The sequence below is a fragment of the Gallus gallus genome, chromosome 1 (assembly GCF_016699485.2).
Source record: "Gallus gallus isolate bGalGal1 chromosome 1, bGalGal1.mat.broiler.GRCg7b, whole genome shotgun sequence".
NCBI classification, from domain to species: domain Eukaryota; kingdom Metazoa; phylum Chordata; class Aves; order Galliformes; family Phasianidae; genus Gallus; species Gallus gallus.
In genome coordinates, this window is record NC_052532.1 from 26,874,194 (window position 1) to 26,898,167 (window position 23,974).

The window sequence follows — 23,974 nt, forward strand, 5'->3', positions numbered from 1 at the left end:
ACTGAAGAAGGTCACCAACTCTCTGCAGGTTGTTGCACATCCTGGCAGAACTGGCAGAACTGGCAGGGCTCCTCTGCTTGGGCAGAGCTGCACAAAATCCAGCTCCCATAGGAAAGACCAACAGTGCACCCCTTAAGAGCTTTGGTGAGATGTATTAGTAGCCTTTTGGGTAGAGATAGTTCTGAAATATTTTCTCTCATAAAATGTTTGACGTGCCAGTGTTGACTTCACTGCCTTGGGGAGTTGCTCCTTAATATCCAAGGTCTGGTCGAGAATGGATCCTTGACTGTGTTTCTATTTCATTCCTTGAGCATTTGTATCTTCTCTCACCTGTTAGAGAATAACCAGTCATTGCCTTCTTCAAATGGCATGAAAGCGTAAGAATCACGGAACTACAGAATCACAGAACTGTAGGTGTTGGAAGGGATCGCTCGGGATGATCTGGTCCAGCCTCGTGCTAAAACAGGTTCCCTCCTGTAGGTCTCTCAGGAAAGCATCCAGATGGGTTTTGAATATCTCCAGAGAAGGAGACTCCACAGTGTCTCTGGGCAGCCTGTGCCAGTGCTCTGGCACCCTCAAAGTTTTTCTTCCTGTTTGTGTGGAAATCCTATCTTCCAGTTTGTGCCTGCTGCCCCTTGCTCTGTCTCTGGGCACAGCTGAGAAGAGCCTGGCCCCATCCACTTGACTTCCTCTGCATTCTTCTCAGTCTCTTTGAGTACCTCTTGACTTTGTTTCAAAATAAATCCCTTATAAAAATGTCACATTACAGCGCTGCTCAAAGGCTACTTACTATTCTTTTTTCTTTTTTTTTCTTTTTTTTCTTTTTTTTTTTTTTTCTGAAAAGAGCTGTGTGTTCCCTGACATCTGAGGTTTCTTTTATCATCTCCAAAGATGGTCCATCTTTCACGTTGTTTTCCTTACTAGATTGGAAGAAAACGTACAAAAAATCCAATCCATTTTCTTCTCATTTGACTTGGAAAATAACTAGCTTTGGGAATAACATTTAATTGCTGAGTTTCTTCTGTTGCCTAAAATATTACTAAAGATAAAGGGTTTGGCTTAGTCATACTTCTAAGAACTTTTAAGAAGCTTTGACAAAATCTGATTCAATATCTTCAAGCTAACGTAGCAGCAAGCACATTATTGTGAACTTCTTGTTTGTCACATGCATCGGTTTTCGTGTTAAAACAGTTTGCAGTGGTATTTCCTAGCAAGTAAAATACAATTTGTAAGAAAACAGGATGTTCATCTCCGTGGAAAATCTGATCTTTCAAAGTGCTTTGCTCCAAAGTGGAATAAAAAAAAGTGAAATTGGAATTGTGTTTATGCAAAAGTGCAAGGATTGTTACTCTTGGAACGCTTAATATTTTACATAAGGATGTTATAAAGTATTACATATGAAACAATACTCCATCTCATTCATACTGATACTCTAGCACTGAAGTCTAAAGTGAACCAAAATGATAGCTGAGCTAAGAACTTTATGTCATAAAATATATGACATTTTTCTTCCACTTGCACTTAATTACATATCATTAATTTAAATAAATTCTTCACTAGAACGTATTTTACCAACACTTAAAAATGAATAAAACTGTAGTCAGAAGTTTAGTCAAAAACTTTTTGGACCGATTTTAAAGTAAAACAGACATTAAAATATCCACTCCACCAGAAACTTCAGCATTTGTTTTAAAATCATGAATTGAAATAGGCCACAGTTTTCTACGTGGACAATTTAAAATGGTGCCACTATACCTCATGTCTTCTGAGGGGACAAGCAAGTGTAATAACTGTATTTACAGTTGTTTTATGGAGTCATTAAATATTGCTGGGTATGTTGAACTAATTTCAATTGACTTGAATGAAAAAGTGGATTTATTTTCCCTCCCTCCATGAGTATATATGCCTCTCAGGGTTCCATAAGGGACAACACTGCATCTCCATTACATGTGTCTTATAAAAGCACTCACAAACACTAAGCACAGGAGTTGTGATAAATAGAAAAATTCCATGACAGGTTGCTGTCCTTTGGTGAAACACAAGAAGTAAAGTAAAAGTGAATGTACAGAGGATCCATGAGTCTTTGCACATGCTGCCATTCTCCAATCTGGAGTGCTAGCAAAGCAACATCTGTAAAGTCTTATTGAGCTATGGTATAGTAACAACAGCAAAGTACATTCATGGCTATGTCTGCTAACTGTGGTGAAATTTCTGCCATGGATAAGAAGATCCGTATTTGATCTCCATAAAAATGAATAGGGTAGTGTCTATAGTCTCAAATATGGGCAAAGACCTATTGAACCAAGCTGCATATTGCATTTTAGTTTATCTAAATTAATGATTTTTTCTAACTGCCTTTTAAAGACTGCTTGCAAATATGAAGAGTAAAAAATAAACGTTCCAAATATTTTACCTCATTAGTATATTTGTGGTTATGAACAGGTGGTGTTCTATATATGCAGTAACTTAAAGTAAGAAATTACTACTCTACTTCCAGAGCAGCTCCATTCTGTGGCATTCATTTTTTTTTCCTGCAATTTATGAAAAGAAAGCTAGAAAGAAAGATACTCATGGTCTGGATTTGGCTTTTGCAGATAGACCTGTGCCTTACGTTTGTTGTAGCGAAATGGAACTGTGGAAATTGCAAAGGTTGTGAGGATGTTGGGTCTGTAGAACGAAAAATGCCGCAGTTCCAAAAGGCAGGAGATCTGTGAATTCACAACGAATTTGCCCCCGTGGAAGAAGAAGAATATTTAAAGACTCAGCAGTAGCTCTCCTGTGACACATTCTAGCCTTAGTTTCGGACAGAGACCTGCAGAAAAACTGGGTGGGTGCTACAGAGGCGTAGCAGTGAGTGGGCAATGGGAAGGAGAATAGGCAGCAGGCAGGGAAAAGCAAACAAATATATAGATAAGGATATAATAAGATTACAATATAGTAAGTATAGTACAGGATAGTATGGTGTAGAATAGTAAGTATGGTACAATATAGTATAGTGTAGGTATTGTATAATACAACATATGATATATATCCTGATGCTACCTTTTTGCTTCCACATAACATTGTGGGGGTTCTTGTGATCTCCCCGGGGCCTGGAACTGCTATTCCTCATCTATTTCAGTGCTTTCTCATTCTCCTGTTTCTTCCTTCTTCTGCCACGCAGTGCTAACCCCGTTTAATGACAGTCTGCTTTTCAGTAAGTGATGAGTGGCATCCTAAAACTATAATAAGACTGCTACTTCAGGGAGGGGCATACATGCATTTCCATATTAAAGTAGTTGTCAGACATAATGTGAGTTAAAGTGTACCAAGTAGGACCCAACAAGGCACTGATTCCTCCAAGGGACTTCTTTTTCTTGCTGACGTATCAGCTCATATCAACTCGTGCTATTGTAAGGCACTTCTATACCATACTGAAAGGATAAAAGTCTTCCGTATTATTTGGAGTAGATCCCATACCTCTTTAAATGCTGCGTGTGATGAGAAGAAGAATTCTGTAAAAGCAATGCTGTATTTCTTACACCCTCTACTCATCTCCAGAGCCAAGCATTCATTGCACGATGCTGTCCGGCTCATTGTGCTGTCAGCAGCACGGAGCTGTTGCAGCAATCAGAGGTAACCTGCTTTATCACTGGCAAAGCTGTTACCAGGAGAACTCCAGATTACTGAGATTGTTATACGAATTCAGTGAAAGTGTCCATGGTATATAGAGCACATCCTCATTTTCCATCCCACAGTTGTATTTTCAAGCGTAAGATTTGGATAGCTTACTCAGCAGTTTTGTTTTATTGAGCAAACACTTATTTGCACAAATGAGGAAGGTTACTACGAAGCACTGTCAGCATTTCTGCTGAGTAACTTTTTCTCCCGGGCACAGTTAGCCCAAAGCCGAACTTTGGGGCTGATTTTCAGCACGTGTTGGTTTGTTGCAGAAATCGCTGCGGCCAAAGAGCACAGTTTGGTCATGGAGCCTCACCTCTGGAATGCCCAATGGCCGTCCTGTGCCACTTGTGCTGCATTCACACGACTCCCTCTGGTGGCTGACATCTCCTTCCCACGTGAGGCAGCTTGCTTTGTTGAGCGTTTGCTTTGCTGTTTGTTTTGCCTTCTTGTTTTTCAGTGTTCCACGCGGGTTATGGGTATACTGGTGGATTCTCAGCTCATCTGGACAGTGAATATGCTCTTACGGTTTTCCTATGAGCAAGCAGGTCTCTCTCTTTTACTTACTTTTAATTATATGTCTACCAATTCAACTGAGTAAACACGCATGTTAAATCTGCGTAATATTAAAAAGAGCAGCGAAGCATCTTAATTTAAATGCATATTTTGAAAAAGAAGAAACGTTTCCTATTTATGTATGTCCCTTTCAGGTGGCATACCATTATGTAAACACGTCACTAATGGGGGCTGCTGAGGGAGAGAGTGGCATCACGGGTCTGGCAGAAGGCAGCCATGGCCCAAAGGAGGCAACAGATTTTCCCAGCTTCCTGTGCCAAGTAGGCGGCGTGACGCTAAAATTAAAGATCTTCTTCTTACCTGGGGCAGTTTACACCACTTGATCCTATAAAGGGACTTTTAATCCTATGGACTCCCTGTTTCTTTTAAGGGCTTTCTTGTCCCACTGCTCTGTGGATCTGCTGCCACCTCACCCGGCCGTCCATCACTACACGCTTCCCAGACACACAGCAGTGGAGCTGGACTGTCAGTGCTCCCAGCATCCTGGCACACAGCACAGAATCACAGAATTGCAGGGATTGGAAGGGACCTCAAGAGATCATTGAGTTCAACCCCTCTGCTAAAGTAGGTTCCCTACAATAAGTTGCACAGGTAGACATCCAGATGAGTCTTGTTTATCTCCATAGAAGATGGAGAAGGGGATTGGGTGATGAAAGGTGCCCGGGGTATCCTGGTCCAGTCACTCAACTCTATGGAAAATGACTGGCACCAGAATTATCTCACTGAACCGAGGAGTTCTAATGATGGCTAAACTTGTCACACACATTGCAGTGCAACTTTTTTTCAGTTATGGCTTGTCCTTTCTTGTGTGCATCTGACCTGACCTTCATCACACAATGCTATCCTAGATAAAATATCAAGCAAGGGGCATTACAGATTTTAAAGGGAAAACTACTAATCGCCACACCTACTAGGTAAAAGGAAGATGAAAATTTCTTTGTCCTGCTATCAGATCAACTGTGATTTAGGTGTTACATTACACAGCTGAGTAACACCGAGTTTCACAAGGGCACCCTGTTGGTGTGTCACACTCTATGCCCACCCTGAACATGCAATTCCTCTCTCTGTGTGAATAAATCATCTTTGCTGAGTGCATAACGATGATGTGCAAAAGCAGCATGACTGGCCCAGAATGCAGAATGATACAGTGGAATGTCTGAGGAATAAATGGAGATCCAGATATGAAGCACTGTAATGTATGATGATGCACTGATGATCAAAATAGAGTAGTCTTACTTTAAAGAATAATGCGCACTGCCGGGAGACCAGGAGACTAAGGAGGTCTCCTATGTCACCTCTGCTAAACAAGATGCTGCTATTTTTAACACCTTAATTCAGGTTAGAACTCAGGTATCTTTATCAGAAACACACACCTTCCTGCCTATATATACATACGCAGTGTATGTGATGTAATTTTCCATTGCCTTGAATGGAGATTTTTATCTGGCTATTTCTTATTCCAAATATGTTCTCCTGTGGAAAGATAACTCCTAGGGAATTTGTTACGGCCAAGGCTCTGGTCTTTATCCTGCAAGTACATATGCATGGGCTTATTATGTTTGAATTTTCTTGTATACATGAATCATACACACAGCGGGTTCTAGGAAATGGAGGTATGCTTTTCTCAGTGATGTGGAATAAGAATAATGCTGCACATCAGTCCTGTCTCTGTCTGACAAACAACAGTAAACCCTTAGAATGCTTTTGGTGTTGTTTCTTTCTGTTTTGGTTTGCCCTGTGTTACAGTTATATTATAGAACAGACTGGTAATGAAATTACATAAGAGTGAGGACTGTAAAGCATAAAAATTATTTAACACCAGAGGCCATTCCCATCCCAATGCCATAACCATTTGTTGCATTTCTCCTGAGCTTTTTTTCTCTGCCCAAGAAAATCTTTGCCTGGCTGCAAAGCAGATCGAGTGCAGCTGAAGGCAGAGCTCCCCGGGGCAGCCAGAGACAAGGGCGTTCTCCTGGTCAGGGGCAGTGTGGATCCAAACACTCAGAGGCTCAGGAAAGGCCAGACATCACAGTGTCCTGCTCCTAGGTAAGTGCTCCCAAATGTCAGGTGCATGACCATGTCGGTTCATGAATTAAACAGCAATGTCGTTTGTAAGCCCTCTGGGTTTTGTCTCAAGTATTCAACACCGTGGAGGGCTAAGCTGCTCCGTGCCATATCAAGTTGCTGACACCACTCTGTATGGATGATAGGACCCAGAAAGAAAACACAGGAAGAAAAATGGAATGCAATGTCCAAGTGCTGTATGTTACAAGGAAGGTTATGGAAGAGTTCAGGTTGTTGGTGTGGGGCAGTGATCAGAAACTTGGGTACCTAAAAGCCTGGCTGCTGCTAAGAAAGAAGGATCTGTTACCCACGTCTGTGGTGATGAGACAGGAAATAGCCTTTAATTAAAGAAAAGATATCTAAGCTGAATATTAAGGTCCATTTTCTTGCACTGGAACAGCCCACCTTGAGGAGATGGTAGAATCTCCACTGCCAAAAGTCTCGAGCAACAGGTGGGATGCAAATACAAACTTATCCAGCATGGGACCAGCAGAGGGTTAGATGATCTCCAGATCTCACTTTTAGCGCTGCTGTTCCAGGTGTGAGGGTTCTCAGAGCACAGATATGGGTTGAACCTCTGAGGTGGAAAAGCATTCAAACTCTTGATTGCAATAGCTGTTCCTCAGGAAATAGGTTCTGCATGTACCTGAGTGAAGTGATTGCTTATATTTATATGCTCAAGGAACTTTCAGGCTGACCTTGCAAATATCCTCAGGATCAGGCAAGGGCAGAGAGATGCTCTCTTCAAAGATGTGTTGGACACAAAGTTTACAGCTGAGCACAGTAATATTGATTCACAGCACATTGGCATGTGACAAGCAGGGAATTTTAGACTTCAGTGAAGCATGACTAGCTAATAATAACAGTTGCATAGTTTATTTATAGGTATAAATTTGCATAGGTTCCTCGGGATCAGTGAGATCAAGAACCCAACAAATTTTATTTTCCCAGCTCTGCAGCAGAATTGTGCAGTTGTTTATGCCAAGATGCACAGCTAATAGATAACCTCTTACCGGGGCCAGTACAACTTAAACCTGAACAACTCAGGCTTGAATATGGTAGAATTCAGTCTCATTTTTTCTGTCCATGTTGGAGTAATACAAATATCGAAATCCTAACTGTTTCTTTCTGATCTGTTTCTCTACCCTGTTTCAGAGGCAGCTCCTTTCTCAAGTTCTCCCTGAATTCAGATGTCTGAATGAATAGAAACCAAACCTCTTTAGTGCCTGTATCACGACTTCCTCAAATATCCCTGTTTTTAAGCCCAGTGTACTTTGGTGGCCCATCCTTAGCCAAACCACAGTATCAGGATTACATATACTTAACTGGCCACCTGAGGGACAGCGTAGGCATAGACCCACAGTCCAATTCATCTGGGATTTAATGTGCGCAGCTCCCTGACCCCATTGGCTGTTGACACATTTTTGGGCGAAAGTACTTATTAGTGGATCTAATTTTATGTACAGAAATACATTTATCAGTGGCACCATGTAACTAACTGTAATGATGACACATAGAATATAATTTGGATGATACCCTTGCTTTTCTACGATTTTATTCACCAAAATGTCATGTGGAATAGATATAATTAACATTGCTCGTGTTATTTTCCTACAGCATTCATAGCACCTTATCTGGCTGTGTTTAACAAAAAAGCACTAAAGAAGCCTGAACAGCCTGGCCATGTAGCAGCACACTCCCCACTTTCACCCACCATAAAACAATGCGCTGGCTCAAAGAACAGACAAATCAGCATTCAAACCATTGGCTTAAAAGAAGTAATTTAAACAAGAGGGGGGTGAACTGGACAGGAGTGGAGACCATGCTACACTGCAGCTGCTCCAGTTATTGTTTGGTGTGAGCACATAAGTTGAACATTTGCAGGGCGCTGGCTTCCCTTTGAAGCTGGCTTTCCCCTTTTTGCTGCTGATTTTTAATGCCATGAGCCTCAGCTGGTCCTGCACACACGGTCACAGTGTTGCATGTGGGTGGCTCCTGGAATGCCAGGGCAGAACAAAACATCTTCTCATTAAGGTCCACGGTCATTCCTACCTGTGTAGCAACGGTATTGAGACACTCAGAGGAGGATGACTTGATGCCATATTGCAAAAACATTTACTTTTGCTAACAGGTAGTTAAATGATTAAAGGCAGTATTTTCATTCCTGTGAACTTGCTTGTTGTCTCAATGTAGAAGAAACAACAAGCACAGAGAGAAGAAGGCTTCAATCATTTATTTTTTTTTCCCTTTGTAGAAGGTTCCAGAATTAGTTTGTCAAGACTGCAAGATGATATTTGTATACAAGTTGGTTCTTATACTGGCTTTTCCTTGTTTTTGTGGCTAAATAGGAGCAAAATCTGCTTCCCTGTATGTCGTTCCATCTAGCAGTATAACTTCTTTCTTGAAGGTATTTCTGAATTATCCTTTTTCATCTTTTTTTTTCTCTGTTTTTTTTCCCCCCCTCAGGTCACTGGATATTTTATTTTCCCTCTTCACTTTCTGCAATCTTTTTCATGTACATTTTGAATCTACTTCTCCTTAAGCTCCTTGGCAATTTAATGAAATTCGTATGTCTTTGATTTCTTTCAAGAATCCTGGCCTTAAACATATTTTCTATCCTCTCTTTGATGTTTGCTTTAGGAGAATATTCTTTAGATGGACTATTCTTAAATGGCACCCTCTGTGGAGACCTTATTCCTTTCAGTAAGTACATTTTAAGCTCCATCTTAATAGCACACTCTAAGTATTCACCTTTAATATCACCTTATCACATCAAAGTAATGTTTGTCTGTGGTACTTCACTGAGATATGATGGAGAGGATACCTGACAAACATCAGATGATTTGCATGTGAGTGTGCTTCGGAGCTGTTTCTCCTGAAATCAGGCTCTATCTGAAGCAGAATTAACATGGTTTCTTTAAGAAGTAAACTAGTCTCCAAGCTGAAATAGCAAAATCTCTGACTAAATTTCTGATAAGAGGACTACAATTATTTTGAGCACCTAGGAGGAGATGCCCTCCTCATTCCTTTACAGACTTCACAAAGCCTGGAAAGATCTCAGCACTTCCCCAAGCGCAGGCAGTACAGGTCTCTGTTACTACTCGCATTGTTACCAACCTCTGTGCTGGATTCTCACCATTTCTGAATCATAGGAAGGTCAGATATTTCAAATTAGAATCTCGCTGGAGATGACTAAGTGTTTCCATAACATATGCAGTCCTCGGTAGCCTGCTCCAGCTGTAATTCAGGCTGTTTCAGCCCTACAGATACATTCTGAAATAGTCTCTTCCTCAGGCAAGCACCTCCCCAGTTGAAGAGTTCAGAGCGCCCGGGCAAGGGCAGACCACTGAGCACAGCTCCAAAGGCACCTTCAGGGCTAATTTGTTTGACATTGTTTTGCCTATGCTTCCTGCTGCAAATCAAGAAGACACTTAGGAAATTAATGTATAAAGCCCCTTTATCGCACCACTACATCCTGTTAGCAGTTCAGAGACCAGCTGTGAAGGCTTGCTTGCCAAACCCTCCCATTGACACAGTGAAAGCACAGAGCACTTCCTTGAACAATGCAGAGAGAGTCGTTTTTAACCTTTTCTCCCCACACCTTGTCACTTTTTGGCCTTGGTTGGGTGCTCTCTCCTTAGAAGGACTGGGCAAACCATCGACATCTAATTCTTTGGCCCATCGGAAGCTGTTCAAGAAGCAGCAGGCAAAAAATGAGGCTTTGTATTGTGGTTTTCAGTGAATAAATATACATCAAAGGAATGGCACGGTGGCACTGTACTAAATATTTAATGTTTTGAGGGGGTAGTATATACATATTTTCTTTAACAGACGAATTTTTGTGCACTTTGATCAGAATATACATGTTGGTCGGTATCATTTTTCAAAAATAATTACTATTGGAGCTGTTCACAGTATTAGTTTTCATAAATTCATCCAGTTATAATTAATATGTGCCTTTCAAGGACCTAAAAGGGAAGACATTCAATATTTCTTGTCTCTAATTTTAGTATGATCTGATTTTCCTCTGGTTGCCTTTCCAAACACCTGGGGCCAGCCATATGAGTAAATTAGATTGTGCTAAAATGCATATTAATGAAGCTCAAGCAATGGTTCCCTAAAGGGACAGTAAAACTATATATAGCTCTTTTTTTTTTCCCCTCTCTTGGTTAATGTGCCTTTCAACACATTTAGAACCCAGTAAATTCATGCCATTTTGGAAGAGCCAAAAAAAAAATACAAAAAAAGCTGTTAGAACAAAAACTCAGAAGCACATTTATTTGAAGTGTATAAAGGATCGCTGTTCTTAATGTCTGCATTGTGAAACTATTTCATAATAAAAATGTCTTTTCTTTTAATTAGCTTATTCTACAAGAAAAAAAAATCATACCAAAACATTTGGAGTAGAAAGAAGTGGCATATTTGTTAATTGCCTATGGTGATCTCTGTGTTCCTCTTCGTTAAAAAATGTTGTGCTTATTTAAACAGACAGAAATGGAGGACAACAACCAATTGTTCTGCATCACCCTCGGTGTGTAGTGAATGAAAAGAAAGAGTTTTTTTTGGGGGGGGGGAAAGCATTGGAAAAAATCCCAGTTCCTCAAGGAAGTGTCATGGGTTTCTCAGGGAGTGTCTACAGCAGCATTTCAGTCCAGATGAGGAGGGTGCTTTGTAAGTGAATCACTGCTCATGGCGCTTTGATTTGCACCACAGAGTGGTCATAGAGCATACACACCAGGTTCACTTCAGGAAAAACTAAATTGGAAGATAAGGCGCAGAGACAAATTTTAAGTGCACTGACTGCTCGTGGGCATTCGGTTCATAGAAACTGATTAATGAAGTCCAAATGAAAACTGCCTGAATGTTTGGACACTTGGTACTCAGCATCAGCAGATGGATGCAGAGGAGAGTGTTTGAATGATGAGAGAAGCCCAGTTTATCATATCAGAAACAACTGGTTTGGTAATTAGATCAGAGGATATGATTCATGGATAAACAACAGGAAGGGAAAAGAACTACCAAGTCACAAAACAAACTGACACAAAAACAAATGAGTATGGCTTGCTCTCAACCCAGAGATTAGAAGGAATGTGTAAATACGCATCTAAGGACTAGAAGGAAAAGCTAAGCAAAGCTGCAGCTTTGGAACAGCATTTCCACTGGAACATCATGGTTTAATGGAGCCCTAAAAGGGTTAGTTGAGGGAGCCCTAACCTTCTAAAATACAGTTTGTGGAAGGAATTGTATAATGCATGTGCTTTAAATCTGACCACTTAATCTGTTAGAAGGCTATGTTTCCTTTCTACGTAGTTTGGAAATACTGATGTAGGATCTCCACATTCATTTTTAAGTGCCGTTAAGTGTAAAAAAAAAAACACAGAGATGACTTCTGACTGGCAAAAAAATTGAGTAAAGGTTTAGGATGAGAAATGTGTCTGTTAAATTTGGATTTTATGGAAATGTTGAAAGATACTCTTTACAAATAGTGTAATAGTCACGTAATTGCAGCTCTTGGATCTATAGACAAGTTACCAGTGGTGCCTGCTTATTTACTTTTTGTCATTGCACAGTGCAAAATATATCAGAAAGGCAATCAAGAGCAGGGACACTCAGAGTCAGAGTTGACTTTCAGTCAGGGGCTTTGCCATGCATGGTTTTCAATTAGGAAGAGGAGATGTGGATTCAGTCAGCATTCACGTAGTCACCCAGGTTTCATTGTCATTCAAACAGCCCTTCAGAGACAATGACAGAAATTAGAGGATGAGAGCTCCTGCTGTATTTAATAGAAGTTTACTTTCTTCATTCTTTTTTTTCTTTCTAGTTGAAATGGAATTTTTATGCATCAGAGCTTTACTTGTTACTTTAAAAACTGCATTCAATTTTACAACTATTACAGTTTCATTTTGAGTGTTATATTATGCTTATTGCCTTCTTACCTCAATAACTGTGCTATGATCACTTCCATGTCCTCATATCCCATCCACTTGCTCTTCCATCAAAAGCAATCCCCACCTCTGCCAGAATCATCCTTTTGCCACTGTGTGCAGTGTTGGGAGTCTGCTGGTTTCCATCCCTGCTATCTTGAGGTAGTATATCCTGGTAGGATGTGTTCACTTGTTTCTTTGGTTGCTCTGGTCACTTGATCCACTTATGAGCTACTTATCCTTGATGTTATTGCTGGCACTAATACCGGCCCCTCCAGAAAGCAAGGATTTTGTGCAAGTTTTGCTGTTGCTGACCAAAAACTGGCCAGCTAATCAGAAGAACATAGGTAGCCCAACTGTACGCACACAGGCAAAAAGAGCTGTCATTCATATGTGACCCATGGATGCCATGAAGCAAAACGTGTAATTTCAGCATGTTCTCCCAGGGAAGGAATCCTGCTATTTCTGCTTTTATTCTCCAGCCGTAGAATGGTTAAATTAGTCTCTGAAAAATTAAGACACCAAACATTAAGCTAGTGAATGTATTAATAAATGAAGAATTAAAACTAAAGAGAGAAAGCACGATTTGTATAAGATAGTCTGACTACATCAGACAGTGTCTTTCTATAGAAGTAATTCCAGGTCAGTTAAATTGCTCTTAGAAAAATTAAATCTTATGCATAAAATATGCAAGACCTTTAACTTCTTTAACTTTTCGTCTTTTATGTTTTAATTGTATGGAAAATATTTTGCCAAAGTAATTTTGTGCATTTAACTTTGAAGCAGTTTTCAAAAGTCAATGACATGGTTATAAAATACAGCACATCAAACGATATTTCCATCGACATACAGCAGTTGCCATAAACAGCCTTAATTTCCAGTCTAAATTACTGATCTAAATATATTCAGACAAATTAATGCAATGGAAAATTATAGAACCCAAAGTGTGTATTTATTTATTGCAACATGTTTAACTTGCATCTCATCTGCCATTCACACAAGGTTACTTCAAGTTTAGTGATTTTTCCCATTTTTGTGCTCAAACTGAGATGAAAACGTCTCAAAATGTTCATAACTGAGCTGAAAAACATATTCTGGACTGATCTATCAGTTGGAATATTATTTTCTACATATTGTACGTTATAGCTTCGTTTAAGCTGCTACTACTGTGTTGAGATGTTTAAGAATTGACGTTAAGTGAAAAATAAGTAAAATTGGCCTTTCAGGTCAGACATGGGGGTTTTTGAAGCAGCCAACCCTGTAAGATGTATCAAGGTGCAGGAAATTACCAGTACATGTGCAGATTTGTTTCACAGCCTGTCTGTCGCTGACAGCTCTGTAATTGGTTTTGGAGTAGCAGAAGGCACAGGCGGCCTGAGCCAGGGTGCTATTGAGAGTGAGTTCATCGAGAAAGGGTTGCATTCATCGAGGACAGCTTTTCTAATAGCAAAAAAATGTCTTAGCTAATGATATATCGCTAATCATCCTAGGTTGGGACAATAGAAAGTAGATTAGATCCCACAGCAAGTGTTAATACTGAAAATCAAAATCCACGAGTGGTATAATCTATTTCACGGTCATAAAGAAGAAAAAGCCTTCTACTTCCCTACAGATTAAGACCTGGCTTCTTTGAGAGAGCAGACTGTCCTCTTGCTCTCCAAACTGCTTTAAAAATGAGCCTTTTTTCTCGTTTTAAACATTGCCGCTTATTATGAGCAAAAATCCTTAATTGTTCCGTATGTCACCTTCTGTTTGACAGGAGGAAATGAGGAGTGATTATTGTGTCTGTGGATTTCACAAGGAGCTGAGGAAGACAATAAAAAACAAAGTGAGATATTTTTTATAAGGGAAAATGAAAAGAAACCATTTATGAGCAGCAGAATGAATGTCTTCGATTTTTTTTCTTACAACTAAATTGCCTTAGCCTCAGCTTCTTTCTGTTCCTTCTTAAACCTCTTTCTTTGCAGCACATCAATACAGTGCAGGGTGCTTTATGGATATCAGCACACCAAAGACCCTCTGTCCTTTTGTTTTCACATTACTCAAGGAAAACTGCTCTACTCTGCTCAGCTCAGGGATGGGAAGGCTTTGCAAGGAAAATGTAATGTGTGCTGCCCTTTGTAGGAACATAAAATCCTGAAAATCTGTCAGGTTTACAGGTGTAGCTAATGCTGACCCATTGGATCAAAAGATGGTGAAGGGAAGCCAAGATCAGCCGAAAACATCATATGAAACTGGGGATAGAAATAAAGAAACAGAGGTTCAAATTACATACAGTAAAGAGAAGTTCATTATAAGTAGAGCTGAATAACTGCACAACCAGCTGGCTGTTCCACATCACCTGAGTAACTACATCACGTATGTCTCTTCTTCCATTCACTTCTTGGTCCCTTTTCATGATGAAAACATTTACTCCTTGTGTCATGTGTGATATCAAGCAGGAAGAGTTTGGACAATCCCAGTCCCCACCTGAAATTTATCAGGACCGTGTGTCCAGATTTGCCCTGGGCACAAGTTGGAGTCTGAGATTCTCAAAAACTCCAGAAGCCTGTGGTGAATTGTATCAGGTTGGGTGTTACTTAAGAAAGGTTAGCGCTCTCTAATCTGTTGGAGCAGTAAATACTCAGCATATTAAACAGAGTTGTTGTTTTAGGACAGAGATAATATTATTCAGTCTGGGACAGTCTCTATCAGATATCATGATTTACTGTAAAAATCTGGAAGAGCCACTGTTGCTCACGCAAAGATCAACTGTGGGCAGGCAAAGCTCATTTGTGTATGTGGTACAAGGTGACTTAGCTGCATGTGCACAGAAGCTCCTGCTTCAGATGTCTTGCAACTGCAGAAGGGAAAGTCACATCACCTATGCTTCTCGTGCATGGTATTTAAGCATGAGATACAGGAAATCTTACCTTTTCTCTAGAATCTGCTAGCTTTAGCAGTGGCTCCTCTGCCTTGCAGGCCGCATCAAACCAGTCTCTAAAACCTCGACCTTACAGACTTGTGCCTTGAAGTGGCACTGGAGTACAAACTGGTTCAGGCGTTGCATTGAGAGAGTCTGAGTCATATCTCCAGCTGCAGCCTGTGCATTCAGTAGCTGAGAAGGGCTAAAACAGAATGATTTGGAGGTCAGAGACCGAGGAATGGTGCTAGAAAAAAACTGCAGACAGTACAGGAGGGGATCGGTGTCTCAAGGAGGAGCAGAAACTCCAAAGAAGAGCAGAAACTTCCAAAGTCTTTGAGGCAGGAGACAAGGCCAGCATACGTGGGCAGCTTGGAGTCAGGGCTGGGGTACCCTGGGAGGGCTAATGGGGCCAACATACCCTCAGATCCCCATGCATGCCACAGCTGCAAGAGGGATCGTTTCGGTGACCACAGCCGCAGGCCTGGGGCTACAAGCCTATGAGATGTACTGAACCACTCAGTAATGCGTTTGGTTTGTTTGACAGCAGTGCCCTGGGGTAAGGAGGACAGGGGCCCATGCTCAGGGACAGGCCCAATGCTCACCAAACTCAGCATAATGAGGCCACTGACAAAAGCTAATGAAGGTCTTGTCAGCTGCTCTTGTCATAAATGCTTCACACACACTTTTGGAGGCGGCAGTCAGCCCCTGCTATCACCAGTGACAGCACTGTGCTGACGGAACACTGACATGAGGCCAGAGACAGCCCTGTGGGGACAGCCGAGGGCTCCTTCACAGAGTGTCCTCAGATGACACACGGCAGGCAGAGCTTCCCCACTGTCACCCCTTCTCCACCACCCCCCTCCTGCGGGACCACGTCGCCTCACAGCTCACTGGGATGTGAGAGGCGGGAGAGGCCTCCAGCTCCATGGCCTACTCCAGGCCAAGAAAGCCGGTGCCCAGCAGACTCGGGGCCCCCAGATTGACCATCAGTGGTGCCAGGAGAGACGGCAACGAATATAGTAAACTGTAATTTCATGAGGAACAGAGAAAAGCATAACTGGCTTTAGGCCCCAGGAAACAGTTACGAATCCTGCTCTATTCAGGGACTGCAGAAAGTCATAAGAGCAGGTATACAAACAATTCATAGCAGCAGCCAAAAACATGGCATCCAACACGAAGTGCTCCAGCAGTTTTGACTCTTACAAAGGGTGTTGTGGTAAAGCAAGTGCAACAGCTCCTTTTAAACTTAAAACAGATTCACCCTGGATATTTGTAACAAAACAAGCCTGAAAATCGGCTTTCTTAGCTCAAGTGTGTCTTTTCCTGCCTCTCTTCTCCCTGTCTCTCTACCTTTACCCAAAAATAATTGCCTGGAAAAAGCAGCAGTTCCTCTAATTACTCCTGAAGACTGCTGTATTCAGCTTTGGTGAAATAAGGCAGAAGACATTAGAGCCACTGAATATTTGAATTAGTCTCAGCAGGTCAATTACTACAAAGATTTTCTGCTCTAGTTGCTCACAGAGAGATGTGAACTTCTTAAAATCCCAGCTATTTTCTGTTTAATCTATTGGTAAAGCAAGACATAACAGTGAAAAAGAATCAATTGAACAAAACAGTATTATTGGAGTTCACATGCTGCAACAAGGTGTACGAATACAAATCCTCAAGCAAGACAAGCAAGCATTCTTGTAACTTCTTTCAGAGAGCTTCCCTGTTTGCAGCAACATGGGCTGAGCAGATCAATCGTTTCACAGGTTTCCCCCTTCATCAGTTATTTATCCTTCTTGGGTTTTTTTTTGGAAGTTATTTTCATTCCTTAATTGCTACCTTTAACAAAGGGTGTATCCCTGTACTTCTGCACATTGGAATTAGAGCACCATAAACTCCTGACTTCATAGCTCTGTTTCAGTGGCTTCTCTCTAATCCCAATTGTCTGAGAGGGGAAGATGAGACGTCAATAGAAATTCAAGCAGATTGAAGAACGGGATCTGTCAGGCTTTCACATCCCCCATATCCAATAGTATATCACACTGCCAACCTCAGGGGCCAATGAAGAACCTCTCCTTTGAGACATTGGACAGAAGAAGTTCCAGAATACCAGATAGTGAATGAATGCCACAGAAAGTCAATAAGTTTGAGATTCTCAGGAATAAAGGGAGAATTAGCACTATACTATTTCAGACAGCTGCACTTGCTGTCACTAAACAGGGGAGATAATAACAAAAAGATGTCTGAGGATAATTAGCTAAAACTGCACAGTAATATTCCATTGAAAAATTGATCCTTTACAAAAAAATTCCTCTAAAAACCTGGTGGCTCCTGCAGTATTTATTTCTACACATTCTTTTTTATCCTTTTATTTACTCAAATATTTTTATACACTTTAGATGCAACTAATATTTAAGTTTTGTTCAACCCTTTATAAAGTTCAGTAGACAGAAGCAATCCAATCAGAAATAAAGATGTGAATAACCACTAAGAGAGTGCCTGTTCATTCAGTACTTAGAAAAATTAATATCCTCAGAACAACTATTAAATAGGGCCATTTTTTTCATGGTTTCTCTTACTAGAGCCACACTAATTTTGTATCAAGTAAGCATTATATACTTAAGGAAAATGCACGACAGAGCTGAAATTTGTTAGTAGGGGTAGAGGAATAAGTGTTCTACTTGCAATGACAAACCCTGGAGTAAGACATTAACAGGTGTTATTTGATTCAGAGCAATGATGTCTGCTTTAAAACAAGAAATGTCTTTTTCAACAAGACAATACAATATCTTATTTCACACACTACATATATATATAGTGAAAAGAATCATCTTCATCTCTTTTTAGGTGGAAATTATCTTACCATTCATGATCAGCAATTAAGTAAATAGTTCAAAAGTGGTTTTCCTTATAGACCGCAGCTCAGCAGTTGCAGAGGAAAACTGGACAAGCAAAGTAACAGAAAAGATTAACGTCCTTGCAAATGCTGCCAATCAACTTCAAAACCAAATCAGTCTCAGAACCAAAATGGTATTCAGGCAGGAGCACACGCACTGAGAGTACAAATTTCTGTGGTGTCGAAGAGATGGCTACATATTTACACAAAATCCATAGTAATGCAAGAAACAAATTCTGAAGCAGTTGTTCCTCCCGGGCCTACAATGGAACGTAGTGGGGTGTGGGGAGACTACACTACATTTTCATGAAATATTTCTTCTCAGAAGAGTAACAGAAATTTAGAACAACATTTTAAATCCCACTCTTACATTTGCATTTCAGTTTCTCATATACTTTGACATATTAATTATAGAAAGACAAGTTGTTTTAATTTGAGCTTGCATATGACAAGTCCTATAAAATACACAGATGTAACTTACCGGTACATTACACTGGTTTATAGGATAGCTGACTTTGTGTCCTGTGATGACTTTGTGTATGATATTTATACCCTATTAAAGTGGCTGGTAGTAATTACAAAGCCTAGATATTTCCTCAGTTTTAAGCTTGTTGGATAAGACAGTGTTGTTTTAGTAACTTCATAATGAATCTACATAAAGATGGGGTGCTGCCAAAGAAAAGTGGATATGAGTTTCTCCCATATCAGCACTATAAAATTAGGTCTCCTTTTCAATTCTATTTTTGGGCCACACAAATATAGCCTCTATACCTGCGTATAGGTCATTAATAATGATACTTTCAGTGATTCATTTTGTTTCTGCAGGGACATATAAACATGAAAAAAAAATGTATATTGTCGGCACCAATTTAAAAATGTGTATATTCTTAGTTCATGAATATACAGTTCTGATAGTACTTCTAGGAATATATCAATTTTATATGTGGAGCTCTTATGTTTGAGTTTAGTTTTGGTGAACAAGTTATTACTGTATGGTTTTCCATCTTTTATGTTTCCTAACAAGATGTGGAAGAATGCAGCCATGCAACCACCAACTGATTTGCAGTGGAAGATGCTGCAAAGGAAATTGGAAGATACAAACTGCAATTTTTAACAGTTAAAAAAAGCCATTCACACAAGCATTCCCACAAAACTCCAAATACAGCTTCAGTACTGGTAACAAAGCACTGGCTCATTTTGACAGTTTAATAGCTGAAACAAAAGTGAGAAGGAAAATTTGACACCTGCAAGCGGAGAAGGTGATGTTGGGACAGATCTGATCATTACCGTGTAACCATAAGTGGCAAAAGATGGAAGTTTTCACATGCAGATTTCTATTGAGCTGAAAGACCCAGTAAAGGTTCAGATCACGCCCAGCTGATGGGATGTGTCAGAAGGTAGAAACCACAGGCAACATCCTGCTGGAATGGAATTGTTGCCAAACAGGAAACAGAAAATTTCAGCACAGTCCCCACACCTCCATGTGATCACACTTTTGTTCCTCCGAAAAAAGACAGCTCCTTTTTGTACAGTGGTGTTGGGTAAGGGACACTGAGATGCACCATGCTGTGCCCCAGGCAACAGGACATGCTGCATGGGGGTGCACAGCCTAACCAGAAGAAATGGAAGGTTTTCCCCTTGCCAAATAGGCATCAGTACAGCATTCTGTAGCTCAGCTATCTGATGCTGGACTGCCTTGAACCCACCATCCATCCACAACTGGCTTCTTATGCCCGTAGTGCCCAGGGAAATAACCTGAACTTGGCTGGAGGCAGCTGAGCAGAACAAGGAAGGCACGTCTCTGTAGCCAACTGTGTGTGACCCACCTCTGCAGCCCTCTCTTCGTAAATCTCTGAGTCATTTTTATGGGAATCAAATGGAACCAGCAAGATTCCTACACAGCAACTCTGATGTATCTTTTTTGAGTTTCACATCAGTAGGTCTTAAGAACTGTGAGAAGTTAGAAATGAGGTTGTAGCCTTTTTAGAAAAAGGATCAGCAGGTTTCTCATAATTGAAAAGGGCTGCCTAAAATATCTGTTACCCACTAAATAACATTTACTTTGAATAACATAAATGAAGTTACTTAACTGCATCAAAAAACAATAACATAGACCCAGCAGTGGGAGAGGCCTGAGCTGGTGATGCATCTGAACACTTGTTCATTAAGTGATCTGCAAATGGTACCACTGAACACCTGCAACCTCCGATTTCTGAGCCAAAAAAACTCACCCCCATCTGTAAACTGCAACGCTCTTTTCAAACTTGAGAAAGGCATTACAATCCCAAGAGGTGATTTCCAACAAGTTCCCTGTGAAATAGGTGATGGATAAAAAAGTAAGCATTTGGAAGAAGGTTGTGACCAAAAACCATTCTCCCCATTATATTTAACTTTGAAAAACTGGCGTCCATTAGCATCAACTACAAAATACATTAATTATAAAATCATTTTTCCTATGCAAGCTGAGGGGAATATGAGGCATAAAATAAATGTTATTCACCACCTTATCAACTCGTCAGTCTTACTGGGGCACAACAAAGCAATTTAGACGGTAGGCTGAAAATTGACCAGTGCAGAATGCAGACGAGACTCAATTAAGACAAAAAGCAATTTGAGTTTACTGAATAATCTATAAAAGTCAATAACAAATTACAAAAGCCCAAGAAAATTACAAGTAGGTTTTGTTTTCAGTGCACAATTATGCGTATTCAAAGAAAAACAAAAGCATAACATTACCAAATAATTAGTGGGTTTATTTCACATTTGGTCTTCACCAGTGAAGGTAAAGCTGGGACAGTAAATCCACAAAAGAATACGTGCTACATCTATTCTGCCATTAGGAGCTCCACTTTGAAATGCAGTATGCCAGTGCATCAGTATCCTCGTGTATGAAGCAATGAAAAGCACAGAAACATTATGTTTTATTGGCATACAAATATCACAGTATTCAAAGTGATCTTTGAGTGCTTGTGATGCCATTGGGTAGCTAGCTCCTTGGCTGTTAATTGAAAGGATGGATTTACAAGGCTGGCTCTGGATCAAGCTAGGAGCTATTGCCCAGGCCTTTATATAACTTGCACCTCAGGCAAACGGTAGCTCAACCAGGCTAAAGTCTGCAGGTATAAATATAACTCAAGAGGTTATTTTGAACAAGCAATGCATTTCTGCATTTAACCATTAGGCTATACCAGGTTGAAAGACAATCAGGGAGAAAAGTGAACGTTTTCTTCAGTTCTGAAAATAAGTTCTAACCATTTAACTGCCGGATAATAAATCACTATAAATGAGTAAAGATGATAGTAACAATACACAGAAAATTATGATTTGATGAGAGGACCATCAGCGGCTGATTTATCTTTGAATATAAACTAGAGCAGGCCTACACTAAAGAGCAAAAGTCCTTTATATTGATGCTTTAGTACTCATTTCTTAAGGCAAAGCACTTAGTAGAACATTCCCTGAAGTTCCTTATGTTATTTCTACTTTAGGTAAGTCTTATCGTGAAAAAAAAAAAGACCAGTATGAAATGCTTATTAGGGCCAAGGGCTTTTTCATAAGGAATATAACATGAAATTAATTTATTCTCCTTCTGCTTTGAAATATGTTGCAAACAGTGGTAATTTTTCCCAATATGTTACACCAAACTATTCAAATATTCCTTTCAACATTTATTCGCATTCGGAAATTTGTTAGTAAGTAGCTTACTGCCAGTTGTCTGAATTTAAAAATGAAGTATTTCAATAGATTGATTGTGTGTCTTCACTGGGATTTTTTTCAACTTAATTGCTTTGATGTAAATCAGACAATAAACTTGCATACATTAAGACAAGAATTTGGTAACACGTTCCACCAACATTTTGCAGTCTTCAGTGAATGTCCATTTTGGCAGTCACATATACTAGCTAACTTACTAGCTGTTTTTTGCAGAAAGAGATCACCAAAACAGTATGAATATAACCTAAACGAGCTTCATAACCAGTTGGAGAGCTAGAGCTTCATCCAGTCTTTACTCACTCTTTTCTTAGTTGTTTTCACATGGCATATTCCTTTACATGAAAATCATGGAGGTACTGAGCAAGGCAGCAATTTCTGCTTGTACAAGTTACTACACAAGGACTGGAGAGGTACAGGAGGCAGCACAAGATTTCTCCACCTGCACTCAAAGAAAGCACCATCAAAAGCAGAGCGCAGCTTTACAATTAAAACTTCAGTGACAAATAAGGTCACTCAGCAGAAATAGGAACTCCCCACAGGCAGCATATTCCGTAAAATTATGTTTCACTTCTCTGAATTTATATATGTCACTTCTGGAGAGCTGTGCTGTGCTGTCTTTTCTTCAGAAGGAGAGAGGGAGCTGCTGTACTTTGCCCTCTCTGCTGCTCCAGCTTCAAAGAAGCCATTAAGGAAGCGGAGCTCTGCTTTGATGCCATCGCCTTGCTCTTGAAGATGGGTAGATGATGCTCTGCCCTCTGGGTCAGATGAGCAGAGTCCCAGCAGATCACAAAGACGGACCTGCACTGTCAGACTCTGGGAAATCGAACTCTGGCTGCTTTTGTAAACTGTCCTTCTGCTCTTTAGGAAGTCACTGCTAACTTGCTAGAACAAGCCTTAGCATCTGGAAAGCTAGCAGAGGCAAAAAGAAACCTACCAGGCTAATTGCACCTTATATAACTAAAGAGAGAGCAGTTTACAACATCAGTAGTCATTCAAATTCTCTCTCTCTCGTCTAAAAAGTCTAAGAGGAAACTGAAAAGAATTAATAGGAGCTTGCTTAATACTTAATCACTTTTTTTCCCATTATTACAAACATCCTGAGTGTTGTCTTGGAGCAGCCGTTCAGTTCATCACCAGTCTGCATCTGTCAGAGAAGACAGGGCTGCCAGATTTTAGCAGCACCCTGTGTAGCTGTGCAGTACTCTGTGCTTGAGCTCTGTTGCAAGCTGCAGTTTACAAAGATGAATGGGACACAAGCTTATAGCAAGCATCTTGAATAGTATTTCTCATATGATTGCTAGAATCTCAGCTCAGCAAGGAGCAAAGAAGCATAATACAATCTTTCAGTCCTCACTGTTCATTTCTGGTTAGCTGTTTTCTTCTTCTGTTGCTCTTTGTGCCAGAAGACATCAGCTAGACTTTTGGAAGACGGAAGCACTGATGTCACAGCAGTCGGAAACAGAAGATACAGCCGTTCTTCTGCAGAAAAGGTGCCTCCCCTTTCATCCGTCACCTGGCCCTCATTGTAGAGCAGCAGAGCTGCAGCTAGGATGTCAGCTTCTCATTACAAGGCTATTCCAGCCTTCCTGCAGGCTGCAAAGGCCTGACCTGTCAAATGTAAAAATAGAAAACTGAATTCCCTGGATGGAGAATACAGCTAGAGTTGGAGGCAGTAGGACATTTAACTTGTTTTTCTATCAATTAGATGCATTTCTTAGACCACATATACCCTTCAAACCCTCTTAAATTAAAAACATTAAAATCTTAATTGGTAACCAGCCCTTTCTGCTTCCCCCAGGCAATTATGACAACAGAATTAGACTCAGGTAACTCAATTAGACAGCAGCCTAATCCAGCTTTCTCCAAGCAGTCTCTAAGCAAAATTCTTCATGAGCTTGATGAAAACAGCAATCAAAATGCTTTGCTGAGGTCAGGTAGTGCATGCCTACAATAATCAAAAGAGTTTTACTTTCTCCTTGAAGGCCAAATGCTCCTGTAAACTCCTCAGCTCATCACTTGGGCACCTCATCCATTCTGACCAGAAAGTCTGCAGCTGCGCTTGGTGCAGTGTGAGGTTGACCTTGTTGCCTTCTTCCCTTTAAGTCCTACCTTTTTCCTGACAGTGTGCTTCAGACACATACATGAAGAACCAGTGATCAGGAAGCAGCAATCCTGCTCTGCCCTGTGCTTCCCTTCCTGCACACTCCCTTCCTCTTGGCTGCCTAGAAGCAGAGACTTCACTTTACA

General features: G+C 40.4%; 1 non-coding gene across 1 annotated transcript; it reads left to right on the forward strand.

Annotated features, from left to right (window-relative positions):
- The first annotated feature begins 3,939 nt into the window (after nucleotides 1-3,939).
- On the forward strand, nucleotides 3,940-4,018 carry MIR1695 (microRNA 1695). Its single transcript, NR_035189.1, has one exon. It is a non-coding gene; the product is annotated as a microRNA 1695 (primary transcript).
- The last annotated feature ends 19,956 nt before the right edge of the window (nucleotides 4,019-23,974 follow it).